The 12,658-nt window shown below is 39.0% G+C and overlaps 1 protein-coding gene across 11 annotated transcripts in view; it reads right to left on the bottom strand.

The window, feature by feature from the left end:
* ANKIB1 (ankyrin repeat and IBR domain containing 1) overlaps positions 1 to 12,658 on the bottom strand; it is a 94,027-nt gene that overhangs the window by 61,065 nt on the left and 20,304 nt on the right. Inside the window, exon 1 of one of the 11 annotated variants that reach the window (XM_065051041.1) lies at positions 3,334 to 3,404. The exons of 8 other annotated variants lie outside the window; for them this stretch is intronic. The gene's annotated coding sequence lies outside the window, so the exon portion shown is untranslated. Of the gene's footprint in view, positions 1 to 331; positions 355 to 3,333; positions 3,405 to 12,658 lie in introns of those variants that run through there. 2 more of the 11 variants (XM_065051045.1, XM_065051042.1) reach the window with 2 other exon arrangements.

Here is a 12,658-nt window from a genome sequence, read left to right as displayed (position 1 = left end):
CAAAATGGAGCAATCCAAGGGGTCTAAAGCTGCAGAAAATGCAAGAGAATCAGGATATGGATTTGACTGATGTGAAAAGGATTTGGGGAAACCTCGGGAAGAGCTGCAATGAGATATTTTTGTTCCCCCGAAGTAGTCCTCTCAGAAGCTGCTTTCAGCTTCTGTTGTGAAGTTATGTGTCACGTTGCATCCCAGCCTTGCTGCAGCTTTGCTCAGATCCCATTCTGCATAAGATCTGACCAGCAGGAGTCTTGCACTGTCTCCTCTCTGCAGTTCCTGAGAGGTCATTTTGTGAAGGGGAGGGAAAAGACCACTTTGATCACAATCTTACCAGCGCTGTGAGGGCCATTTGAGAAGAGCGGTGGCCTCAGTGGCCTCTATTTTTATCCCCTTTTCCCCCTCACCAAATCTTGGCGAAGCAACCCTTGTTTTGACTTGTTGTGTTCTACCTTTTGATGTCACTGTGTGAGATAACAATGGCACTGCCAAATCAGCTGACTTGACATGCTAAACATGCTGCCCATGTTCTCCTTTGTGACCATAGCTACCTAACAAGTAACTGTGTTAAGCAGATTAAAGTTTCTCCTAATAAAGTAGGCGCTCATTTAAAAGCAGACGCACGTCCTTCATATATTTAGTGATTCACACAAACCAAAGCCCAAATTCTTCAATCACACTATGGATTCTGTAGCATTTTGTATCTTTCCATCATTCCTATATTTTAATATCTAAATATGTAGATACTATGCAGATACAACATTTATATTCTTCAACAAAGCCACTGCATGTTCATATTACCATGTGTCAGCTCTCAGTGCTGTGGATTAATGTGTTTTCAGATGCAGAAACAGCTGCATTACTCTAAATACTGCATAGTTTCAGGCTTTAATGAAAGACTGTACAAACCCAAGAAAAACTCTATACACTCTTCTCAATCAACCAGCAGTTCATATTGCCTTCTATAGCTAGGATTCAAAAAACAATTGAAAGAATGATTTTCAGTAAAGTTTCTTAACGAGATTAGTTACTGGAATTATGTTATCTGTCAATCCCTGTCCACCACCAATAGCTCTCAAGACTATAAACTAAATGAGAGAAGAGTAAGTGCCTGGAAGATATCACGTTCCTAGAATCTTCATGAAAATCAATACTGAGGATCCCACCAGCACCCACAATGAGCAGAAAAACACAAAACCTTCTTCCATAATTTGAAATTAGAATGTAACAGCACCAATTGACATGCACTTATTTCTGGAAATTAGCATGTGGATAGCTTGCATCAGCTGCAGAACGTGCTGCCTTTTGCTCCAAACTGGAACATAACACAAATCTGTGTAGGGATGAGAGAGGGTGTTGAGAGTGTCAGGAGATAAGATGGTGTCCTCAGGCAGCCTGAGAGGAGGCTGAGTATGGGGGGTACTGTTGAGATGGTCAAGAGAACTGAATGGATTTCGGCAGGGGTCTGGAAATGCATGGGAGAACTGGGGACTTGTGTAGGGTGGCTTGACAGAACTTAAAAGCTCAAGTTATTGTCATAACATCTGGGAATTTTACGAATATGCAGCATGTACTGCTTCTTAAGTTACTGAACACAACAGTGACATCTGCTTCCATAAAAAATGTACACAATAAAGGTTATATATGATAAAAGCATGACATAGAAAGGTGAATGAAATAAAACAGTAAAGTACTTGTCTGCATAACAGGACTACTCTCCAAATGAAAGGATTCTCAGTCAAAGGAAAGAGAGAATTTCAAGGATTATGAAACAGAGCAATGATAGGGCTTTCAACAGACACAAGTGAAACTCCTCACAAAACCAAGAATCAGCATAGAAGTATTGAAAATTTAGCAAATGGCTAATGTAACTATAATTATCCCATTGTCAAAATAAAATGAAAGATGACAGAATGGGGATCATCCATGAAAGCCCTTCAGCTGAAGGCAAACAGCTTATATTTGATGTGATAGCAAGAAACCAGCCTCTGGAAGAATGGAGAAGTGACAGGGTCAAAACTAACCCAGAAAACAACTCCCTATTTAAAAAACACATGATATGATACTAATGCCTTTCACCTTCATACAGTATCCACAAGGTCTTTATTCTTTAACACTATGACAGGCATTAGCCTTTTATGCTTTGGAAATTCAGTGGCCCACGCTGTAGTTTTCTTTTCAGAGTTGGCCATTAAACATGCCAGCAGAAACACAGAAATACAGGGAGAAGCTGCCTCTGTATGCTGCCAGTCACAGTCGGCTCCCAGCGTATTTGAAGACCAGAAGAAACCAAGACGTGACAGCTGCTGCCTCTCTCAAGCTGCCGTGGCTCCTGAGTGCCCTGCTGTAAAATATTCAAGATCTGCCCATTTGCAGTGTTCATCTTTCAGCTAACAGATCAACTACATCTGCCACCAAAGAAGCCTCTACTTCAGCTGAAGGAGAAAAAGGATAACATAAGAGCTCATGCAACAGACTTCTGGATCTGAAGATGGCTGAAAGGGGCCCAGTCTGCTTCTTTTTGTGTTGCTTTTCCTTTAAGAGCTTCCAACCTGCTAGGTAGTCTCAGAAGCCAGTAAGCTAACAAGGCTAATGCACCACATTGGTCTGAAGGCACCAGGCAGTGGTCTGAAGGAAAACTTGGTTTGCTCTTTCAGCCCCTCATGTTTTTGAAGGTGAAGGGCATGTAAACACATGCCTCTGGAAAGGGGGAGGTGGGACGCAGGGAACGGGCCTGGAAAGTGCAGCCCATCCACAACCTCAGGGACCAAGAGAGCTCCCGTAGGCTGGATACAGGGCTCGCTAAAGCCGTTCCCAGAGCTCCCAGGCTGGCATGGCTGGTGGGCAGTGTCACTGTCACTGGTTGTGCTTTGATGTTTGTGTAAACCCAGCGTTTAAAATCCTTAGGCTATTTTTTAATGTGCCATGTTACAAAAACATCACAGTAGAGCAAAAATGACAACATGAAAATGATGATTTTCAAAGACTTTATCTTAATAAAATGAGACTTGAATAGAATTTTACAGGACAAAGACAAGATACTTGTCTTTCAATTTCTATTCACTAAATTTTCAAGTTCTGTGATAACAAAAGGACTATATCATAGCCTGTGTTAAACCTCATAACATTTATCATAACCACAAATATCATAACCTTTTACACCAAAGAATACAAGAAACCTACATGCAATGTTTGCTAATTATATCCCATATAATTTCAGAATTCCAAACATCAACCATCTCATTCCAAATTAGAAACTCTATTTACTGCCCTATTATTGCCAAATAAAAGTTCCAGCTTAAACAGAAAAAAACAAATACTGGTTACACAACTCACCTTAAAGTCTAAGGAAAGATTCTAATAAACCCAGTCAGGGGCACCACACTTCTCTGCTTTGGCAATGAACCGCAAAACTTCTATGGTCTGATTAGCGACACAGCCAAAAGCAGCACTTTGATATAATAGCTCTGTAAATATTTAACAAGGAGACGGCCACGCACATAGGAGCTTGAAGACTGACTACAAGATGAAAAAAGGGTGGATACAGAAAGACATGGACAGAGCAAGGTACCAACGAGACTTTGAGAGCAGTTGCACCAGCTGCCCACTTACTATTGATTTTTCCATGGGCATCATTATAGAAGTGAGTTTGAAGAAAGCCAATTGTAATGGCTTAATAGGTCTTTAGAAGGAGTTCCTCCTTTGAAATACTGCCACAGTGCTTGCTAGAAATTTATAATGAATAAAAAAGTATTGTACACGTGGGATCAGGTAAGTATTTTTGAAATATCCTATTTTTAACACCCATTTAGGAACCACATATTGAACATACAAGTCTTTCATAAGATGACGTATCTCTCTCAATTTACATTTGAATTGCTTTAATACTGAAGCAGAATTTCTCATTGAATGTAGCACTAGCAGCTGTTCTTTATCTTGGAGGATGAAGAAAAGGAAGGGAGACACACTACATGTACTACACCATATTGCACAGGAAATCTATCAAAATTAGTCAAAATACTCAGGTTGAACTTTGAGAAAAAATGCTATATATTTCCTGCACCAAAAAATCTGTTATCTATATAATAAGCAAAGATCAACAATGGATCTAATCATCATTTGCAACCATTATTTTACAATGCAACACTTTATAATTCAACAGTTTAAACCTGAAAAGTTTGAATATAACTTGCAGCTTAAAAAAAAAGCGTACTTCTTATTTGACAAAAGTAGTTTTTCATGTGAACTGTTAAGAACATAACTGTGAAATAGCTAAGTGAGCCAAGCTCAAGTAAGTAAGACTTTACATAGGCCCTCATGATTAAATCTTAATATTATTAAAATATATTTTCGACTAAAATTAGTGTACATTACATGGTTTCTACACCCTTAGAAAGACAAGAGATAATGAACTGCTTACACAAATAGATGAAAAAAAAGACAGCAAAACTACTTGTTTTTCTAAAGCACCTTTTGCTAAAGTATGAAATACTATATTGCATTCTAAAAGCATCTTCTGTTTCAAGCACAGTTAGCTCAACAGGTAACTATTTTATTTGCTTTGGATACTGCAGTGAAACAGCTCATTTTTTAAAGCTGAGTTTCTAAAATATCTACTGCAGAGTCTGTCCTGCATTAAAAATCATAATTTATTGCAGAAGCAAATAATGAACAGCTCTGTGTTTCAGGAGAAAGCCTAGTAACCTGGTATACTTAGGAGGAGTATCACGTCGTCATGTTGCTATTGGGACAGACTAACACAAATGAAGCATGTCAAAAGTTATGGTCAAAAACTCAAAGGATACCAAGCCCTCTCCCAAATATATCAGAAAATGCCATGGTTAGTGCTCCTCTTCCTCCCTTGTCCCCTCCCCTCTCTGCAAAGTAAAGAGCGCCACAGAGCCAAAAAATGTTTACCAAGAGGACAAAAGTAAGAATGAAACATTCAAATGTGCACGTCTACTTTATGTAAGGCTGGCAGCGGTGTCTATAATTAACATGCAGCAGAAAAAAGTTAGGCTAAAGCTAATTTTTACATGTTTACAGTTAAGATTTAAGACTTGCTAAACTTTAATTAATGGGCAAAAACTGCTCTTGCTGGATACCTGCACATGGAGGAACATCTCTGCAAAGTTTTAAGTAACTCCAGGGCTTGAGAGCTGAGTTAAGAAAGTGGCGCAGGGGCTTGTTCGGTTTTAGTGTTTCTGGTTTGTGGTGGTTATTTTGTTTGTTTGGTTGGTTGGTTCTTTTTGTTTTTGTTTTGTTTTTTTCCCCCATACTTAAATATTCTAAGGTTTGTGCCAAAAGTTCTGAAGTCACCAAAAGGGAATGAAAAGAGCATCTCTTCCACTTTAAACCTCTGTGAATGGAGCTCAACATTATAAAATTCAGTGTTGTATTTTACCTGTCAAAGTATAAACCAAAAAAATAATTGATATGCCTACATCTCACCCTTTGAAGAATGATCATCAATACAAGGTTTACTGTGTTTCAAATGCCAAGGTTGAAAAGTGGCAATCATGTTGAGAGTTGACTTGAATAAAACAGTGTAGGGTGGTGAGAGAATTAATTATTTCCTCATTTATATGTTTGTGGGATAGAGAGTCTAGTATATTATGTTACAGTCATACTGGCATATGTACCCACAAGTAGAAGGCTTAAAGGTATTGCTCAATTTAGTCATTTGAGGCTTTGGCTTACTGACTCAGGCACAAAGACTCCCATCCCAGGCACAAAGACTCCCATTACTGGAGTAATTTCTTTCAGACACACTTTCACAACTCCACTTTGTGAGGAAAAAAAGGACTTTAAGTATGGCTTTGGTTTTCTTTTCATTGATACACACAGGTATGTGACAGGGGCAGCTGCAGCAGAAACTAGAAGCAGTTATCACTTTAAGGAAAAAATTCTTCATACATATAGCTAAAGTAATTGCTACATTCATTTTGATAGTGTTGCCTACAGTACTTGCATTCATCAGCTAAATTAAATATGATAAATCCACCGTGGGGTAGGTACATACACACACGGCAGGAGAGACAAGATACTGTGCAGCCAAATCAAAGGTATATTGTGATAGTTAGATGAAGACGGCATCCCTGCAGATAGTCAGGGGAAAAAAACATCCAGCAGCACAAGTTAAAATGAGTTGTTTGTTTTTTTAATCTTTATGGAGCAGCGATTCAGTTAAGATGGAACTAAAGAGTTGTTCCATAATTATGCAGTGGAATACCCAAAAGTCTCACCTGTAACTGCAAATAATTTCATATTCATTCCAGGGTACTATGTCTTTAGAAAATAATTTTTAAAATAACAACAAAACCCTCAAATTTCTCTGAAGTCCAGATAAGTATTTGGAATTGTTCTCAATGCAACTGTCTGTCAAAGCCTTATAAATCTGATTGAATTTGGGATAGCTTAGTTGCTGATGCAAGAGAGATATTCTTCTTAATGGTCTTTTTAGGTTCCAGTCATAAAATACAGCAGAGCTCTTCTAGGGCTAGCTGTTCACTCCTCAGGTTAAGCAGACTAACCAAACCTAAAATAACACAAAATATCCGTACCTAGTGTAATACAAACACTACCGCCCTAAGACCTCCTCTGTGTAGATCGGAAGGTGAAGCAGAACAGAAAGAAGTGTTTCACATTTTATAACATTCAGTCAAGCTAAAGACAGACATGCTTGATAGTTCTGGCATTTCAATCTCAAGCTCAGTTTGGGTTAGTATAAAAAGCTCACTATAGACTGTTCCACTGACAAAAGTAACTCAACACACTTTTGATACATAAACACTGTTAGTTCGATAAATGTCTATAAAAGTGACTTTTCTACCACAGGTCAATGCTGACAGCATCACTTTTGCACCAAGCAAAACAAAACACATCACCCAGCCCCTATATAAAGAAGTACCAGCAACTGATGACTCAGAGGACAGTTGGCATCAGTGATAAATTAAAGAATATGAACCAGAGACTGGTTCTTAACCAGTGCAATGCCTCTCATGTTGGCAGCATGAGAACCCCATTCAGGCAGTGTAATCCTTTCCAGCTGGTTTCTCCTCACCCTCACACACATGTTGTGCCCAATGTGTTGGTTGGGACGGGAGCCTCTTTGCAAAAAAGACTCAAACACACTTTAAGTATAAGATAAGCAACAACCCAGCTCAGCTCAGTTCAAGACAAATGTGTGTTCCCTCCAAAATCACTACCAATAGACAAAAAGAACACAGTGAAAACACCAAGAGTTACAAGGCAACGGTTTACAGAGTAACGGACAGATGGGACAAACAGACTGACTATGGAGCAAAAAATCTGAAGAAATGTGTGTGTTCCTGTCAGATTGATCTGCTTAGAAAAACTGAGAGTAACGACAACCAGTACTGGAGAGCACTGCTGGGACATGGGACATGAAGCAGGAATGAAGACGGCAGCACACACAGGGAGCTTGCCTGACCAGTCTAGAGAGGGTGCAATGCGGCCTGACCCTGGCCTTCACTGAATCCAGGATGTGTTTTTCAAGGATGTTTGTTCAGCTTAACACAATTTAAAAGTCATGTTAAGATTCAGGTAAACAAGTTTGAAACTGCACTGCAGCCTAATGCCAGCCCTCTGGAGAGCCTCTGCTAGAACCTGGACAGGCAAAAGCTTTAATGTCAACCTCCTTTTCAGTGGTGTTAAACTGATACAATTGAAAACAAAAATTTTTGGCTACCAAGACATACCCAGAGAAAGCAGAAATAAAGAGGATGGCAACACAGGGCTGCTCACAAACAAACTCCTCCACTGTAAAATCTGAAAATCCATTATACATTTAGAAACCTTAGCATGTTTCTGAAGCAGAAGTGTCTCAGTTTGAGGAAGCGTTTTCATAGGAAAGAGTATCAGTTGATTAGGGTCACAGTGTCGCTGGGACTTGTAAATATGCATGAGGCCTACATGGTGGATCTTAAGCAGTAAGGACAGCTAGTACACAAGGTCAGCTAACTGCAACCAGACTGTACACGGTAAGCATCGTTCCACCACTTTCTAAAAGCATACAGCTGCATCTAGAAATGAATATCTGAAGTCAGTGCATTTCACCACAAAACCTTACTGGTTTTATAAACAGCAATGTAGTTTTAATAAAGTAAAAATAAAAAGGCAAGCAAACAAATCAATCTGTATTTTTCAATGCAGAATCTCCCAAAATATCATGCTATATTTCAAATTGTCAGAGGAAAGCAACAACCACTGTATCCCACCACTGACTCGTGACTCATAACCAGACTACTGAGAGGACCAGTGCTCTATCTGTAGACCGCTGACTGTCTGCAGGATGCGTGTTCCGAATAAACTAAGCAAAACTTACCGTACTTCATTGTTATCCAAATAACTGAAAGCACTGAAAATAGTATTACACACCATTTCACGGAATATGCAATATATGCAGAGTTCCCTATTTTCACTTAAGCAAGCTAGACTTTGAAGAGTGACAGAGTACATCTCTGCTTGGTGTATTATAATTATTTCATAAATATCTATGGGATGAAACTTTGTAAAATACACTGTGCTTACATTAAAGAAGTATCTGTGCTTATGCTACTCAAATGGGAAGTGAGTAAAGCACATTCAGCTGTTGGAGAAAGATGACGAACAATGTTCACAACTGTAATGGACTAGAAACAAACACGCACATACTTTTATTGTTTCCTGGAAGCATTCTTACGTGCTGGTTTTGTTCTCCGTAAAGCTAAAAGACAATGTGACCCCACTGATCTTTCAAAGAGATCTTGAATTTTTTCAGATGAATGAACAAATCAATTTCCTTTTAACAAAGAGGTAATTTAACTGGTCAGCACTCCTTCAAAGCAACACATTCATTTAAGGTCTAAACACAGAACCCAGGAGATCACTGTGTGCCTAAAATGAGATGGATTCCCACAGCAAAATATGTTTTCTACACAATATTTCACAAGTGTTTTATGATATTTCTGAGAGACAACTTTAGGAACTGTTTAACTCTTTCTAGTCCAAGGGATCCTGCTTATCATGGCACTGAGTTCCCAGAATCTGAAGAGTCATCATGGCCAAGAACAAGCCATTCAGGTAACTGCAGTGACAAGGATCTTCACTTGCACCTTATGTGTGCCATAAAATTAGCAGAACTGCAACTGCTGCACTTCCAATAAAACATTTAATATACCCACTGGCAAAATTCTGGCTCTGGCAGGGAAATGGGAAAAGATATATTGAATCTAATCTAACATTAATTTACATGAACACATAACTTGGAGAAATATTTTTCACTTTTGCCAGAACACCTCTGCTGAAATATTGGGCTGTTTTTCCCACTGCGTACAAACTGTTTAATCACTTACATAAAGGCTGTGGATAACAACATTTAATTATAGTATGTCACTTACAGTTTGTATTTATGAAGATTATTCTTGACTCTAGTGTAATTACAATCAAACACAACCTTGTTGCCTGGTAAGGACTTTTGGCTTCAAGATAAATATTGAACCAAAGAAAACAGGGAGAGGAAGAGAATAAAGCTTTTTAAAAAAAAATAAAACCACAAAACAACCTGAGCTTGAATCACAGAACAGTTTGGGTTGGAAGGGACTTTTAAAGATCATCACATGCAACTCTCCTACTATGGGCAAGCACATCTTTCAGCAGATCAGGCTGCTCAAAGCCCTGTCCATCCTGACCTTGACCACTTCCCAAGATGATGCATCCACAACTTCTCTGGGAAGCTTGTTCCAGTGCCTTACCACCCTCATCATAAAGAACTTCTCACCTATGTCCAATTCAAATTTACTCTTTTTCAGTTTAAAAGCTTTGTCCCCAGTCTTGTCAATACAAGCCTTGGTAAAAGCCTCCTTTTTGTAAAGCCCCCTTCAAATACTGAAACACCACAACAAGGTCTCTCTGGAATCTTCTCTATCAGCCTGAAGAACCCCAACTTTCTCAGCATTTTTTCATAGGAGAGGTGCTACAGCCCTCTGACCATTTTTGTAGCCCTTCTCTGAACCCTCTCCAACATGCCCATGTCTACCTTGTGCTGGGGACCCCAGACCTGGACACAGTGCTCCAGGTGGGGTCTCACAGGAGGAGAGGAAGAATCATGTTCCTCAACCTGCTGGTCACACAGTTCTATTAGTTCTTCTATCAGTTCTCCTATTAACATAACCAACATACCTAGTGACTGATGTAGACACCAATACCACACAAACGACTGCTGTTCCTTGTAGAACATTATTACTGACCTTTCCTATGTAAGGCAAGGAATGGAGTAAAGAGAAATGCAAGTTACCAAAGTCCCCTATTTTGCAAAATTTGATCCATGTGGTGTCCAAATTGCATGAAACAGAACAGCATATAGAGACTTAATGTTACAAAGATTTGCAAGAACCTGTCTAAAAAAAGCATTTTGTTTTATCCAAGTAATAAAACCTTTATGACTTTAACTGAGAAGATCTTCAGCTATTTACTTGAAGCTTCCACCAGAAGTAACTGTACAGACACTGGGATAATAAAATAGCTAATGGTGCCTGATGGTTAGTAGAACTTTCTCTGTGATTACATGCAGGGGTCATGCTGGAGCCAGACAGAGAAGACAGGAACAGCAGTGATGCCATTTCTCCTACGCTCTCACTATTCCTGCTGGCAACCAGATAAGCTGGTGGGAAAAGAGCAGCAGGAGTAACAAGCCCGGCTGGATTGCCAGGAGCAAGAAAAATGCAGGAAACAAGGGAAAACAGTTTGCAGCATTCAGTGGGTGGAAAGTAAAAACAGAAAGGAGAAAGTACGCTACAAAACCTTCCTCATCCACTGGGCATTGTCATGCAAGGTAAATAAGGCAGAACTAGTAGGTGTTCACTTAAATGAAAGGACATGTTAATAAAGGGCCTACTCAAGTGCGTGAATTGTGGTTGTCCTGAAAAAATATTCCTTATTTTGGCATTTTTTATTTTTAGGAAATGACCCAGACTGTATAAGCCTCTTACAACGATTTTTCTTCTGTTGAGACTTTCTCAAGTAGTGTGTACCTATGCTGCTTGTCAATACAATGCGCCAGTCAAGACAATGAAGCTTCCTTCAGAAACAAAGAGAAGCATAAACAAACACTTAATATTACTACCCTTCCTGATATCCAAACTTCAGAAAAATGCATGTTACAATGTGCTTTAAAATTAGTATCTATATTAAAAATCTGAGCCATAAGAAAGATGTTCTACAATAGAAATAAAATTATTTTTAATTTCACTTTTTCTATGTTCTTTTCACAGTTAATATTGCTGAGAAGTTTAGGAGTATCAACCAGGGAGTTTTCTGCACACTTCCACCTGGCATACACTTCAGCTCAGATGCCCAAAGAATATTAGTGAACACAGACCTACTTTTTTTTAACTGTTCTTTTAAAAGTCCTGTTACGTTTGCCTGTTGCCGTCTTTCTTAAACAGCAAAACTTCAATGCAAAACACATTCTTTATATTCTAAACCACAACATTCAAATCACCAGGTTCTTATATCTTGTGTCTCCTGGCACATTTCACTATTACATCCACTGTTTTCAATTTCTTATTATGCCTGAAACCAAAATACTTGTGTTCATGCAGAAATGTGTCATAACAATAAAACAGCATCTGTGCTTCAACAAATCCATTGGCATTTGTACTGATTAAGGCTAACCAGTTTGCAGTAGGTTTTCACTTTAAATTATTGCAAAACTGTTGTAGAAAGCCAGGAATGGCTTTGTTTTATTGGTTTAGCCCATGGGCTACATCATACCACACTTCATCAACCAGTCTATATAATCAAATTACTCTTCTTCCTTCAAACAAAGTCCTTTAACAATTTTCTTCAATCCCAAATCAGTAATTTAACAGCAACAGTTTGGGCTAAAAAACATCAAGACATCTCTTTGGACATCACCCTACAGTTGTGCCAAAAGCTAGGAGAAGGCAGACAAGGCGGCTGTTCAAGGGTATCTGGGGCAAGATACAACCTCAGCCACATTTAATGACCTGGAACTATTGTATCAAAGAAACGTTTGACCTAGAAAATGACTACCTGATAGAGCAGAGGATAAAGATGTAGAGAAACAGTTCCTGAATGGAAACTGCTGCCCCAATTCATGAAAGAATCCATGATTTTTCGCAGAATACAGAGAGCATGCTTTTGGGCACTGAGAAATGAGGGATCTGTGATGACAGTGAGGGCTCCTGTCCCTGCGCTTGCCAAGATCAAGACTATAGGTAATCAGAAAGGATCAGGATAGTGCTGAACTTCTGGCAGAATCTCAGATAATCTTCTCCAGGGGAATTCTGTGCCTGAAGCACCAGAATGAGTTTAAAAGATGTTGAAGATCTGCAGGAGTTGCACTCCAGAGTTTTATTTATCTTTTACTGCAAGCTACAGAGAAACTGTTTTCCTGGATTGCAACCTCAGAAATTGATGTAATCCATTATCTTTCCTGCTAGCAGTCAGTCCCATATATTACAGAAAGAGCTGTAAAGAGCTTCATTAGACAATGAAATCTGCCAAGGCAAGTAATTTCTTTAGTCCAGCAACTAAGTGACCGACCATGTCCTGAAATCAGAATTATTCATCATTTGTATTTACTCATGAGTGTTCCTATTGCTTGTATCCACAGTGTCCAATACTCCAAAAATTA

Source organism: Columba livia, chromosome 2, assembly GCF_036013475.1.
Source record: "Columba livia isolate bColLiv1 breed racing homer chromosome 2, bColLiv1.pat.W.v2, whole genome shotgun sequence".
Classification (NCBI taxonomy): Eukaryota; Metazoa; Chordata; class Aves; order Columbiformes; family Columbidae; genus Columba; species Columba livia.
Note: the sequence above shows the minus strand (reverse complement) of the source record. Positions and strands in the feature narration are given on the sequence as shown.